This window comes from Camelina sativa, chromosome 2, assembly GCF_000633955.1.
Source record: "Camelina sativa cultivar DH55 chromosome 2, Cs, whole genome shotgun sequence".
In the NCBI taxonomy this organism is placed as follows: Eukaryota; Viridiplantae; Streptophyta; class Magnoliopsida; order Brassicales; family Brassicaceae; genus Camelina; species Camelina sativa.
Window position 1 is genome coordinate 16,940,475 of NC_025686.1, and position 1,502 is coordinate 16,941,976.

At 37.8% G+C, this 1,502-nt stretch overlaps 1 pseudogene; it reads right to left on the bottom strand.

Annotated features, from left to right (window-relative positions):
• The window catches only part of LOC104753123, a 19,656-nt pseudogene that overhangs the window by 13,982 nt on the left and 4,172 nt on the right, over nucleotides 1-1,502 (bottom strand).

Here is a 1,502-nt window from a genome sequence, read left to right on the forward strand (position 1 = left end):
CAATTATCCCACCTTTTCTTTCAGATTCTTGAGGCATGGAGATAAATTCAGATTCATTTGTGGTTTCTGAAGATCCTGCAAAACACACATTTTCAAGTGGAACAAAGTTCAACACTTCTTCCAACCACCCAGTTTTCGTCTCAACTTCATCTCCCTACAAAAGAGACATTAAAGTTAGTCATAAGTTCTTGACAGATGCATATTCTGGAACATTTTCAAACAACGCGTTCAATATATATGCACTTATACCAGTGATGTGAAAACACAATTATAGGTTCAAGTACATAGTGTTAAAGTTGTATGATTTTCAGAGTTGCAAAACCAATCAAGATTATGTGCTCCTGAAAACATAATTTTTGATATAGATTGCTCCTCTGCTCTGAATTTGAAGCCTTCACACAGACTCTTCCATCATATTATACAATCTACAGATATACGTTGTTAAAAAAAGTTGAATACTTCTCACCTTTATCGTTTTCAGACTATAAGGTACTGTAAGACCTGCGCACAGTTGCCCACATGCACTGGACATATCCAACTCCACTTTAATGAAATGGAAGGAAGGAAAGCGATCCAACTTCGAAGGAGCAGAAAATCTGGGCGAACCATTTGCACCTCCATATTCTACAATGATGCTGAAATTCTCCACAGGAAAAGATGGAGAAATTTGCCTTGGATGAAAAAGAAAGGACTAGTTAGCTTAACTACTCCCAAATAGTCAAATTAACTAAAAGATATTGAAAAAGTAATTGATAAAGGTATGTTTTTAGCATTGAAAGACTTAAAGAAAAAATATAATGCAGCAATATCCCGAGCAGATTCAGAAGTAACAACATTTTGTGGTGTCTGTTGCAATCACCATGCTAAAAGACTGTAAATGTTTTCCAGGCCATTATATATTAATTCTTTGGTTCCCTTACCAGTTCCCATGAAATTTAAATGTGAAAAGCTATACGAAGAAATAATACTCACTCGTAAGAGATAACTAGACAGTCTGAAGTCGGCAAGAAACCAAGTTCTGTGGTTTTAAACCCCGCGGCTTCATGAACATTTGGTCGATTTCCACTTGGGGAGGGACTGTTGAGCTCATTGTAAGATAACCCCATGGACATCAGTAGCCTCTTCAGCGAGGACCAAAAAACTTTCTCAGCCAAAAGTAATGCTTTGGATTTCCCCCGGGTAAATTCTGACTGTAAAATCCCCTGGATAACAGCTAGTGATGGATGTGATCTTGTGACGTCTGTCTCATCTGATTTGTGTTCTGTTTCAACTGCTGAGTAGAGGGTGTGCAATCCTAGCTTCATGGGATTTGAGCTTCGACACAACTTCTTAAGATAGAGATATGCCACACGGATACCGAAGAAACACATATACCATGTCATCTGTTTAATTGCTAGTAGTAATGCAAACGTGAAAGAGTTATCATCCGCCAACTGTGTTTTGTGGACATTTGCCTTTCTTATGCAGTCAATAAGCTTTCCTTTGGATATGCTGAGTAACTT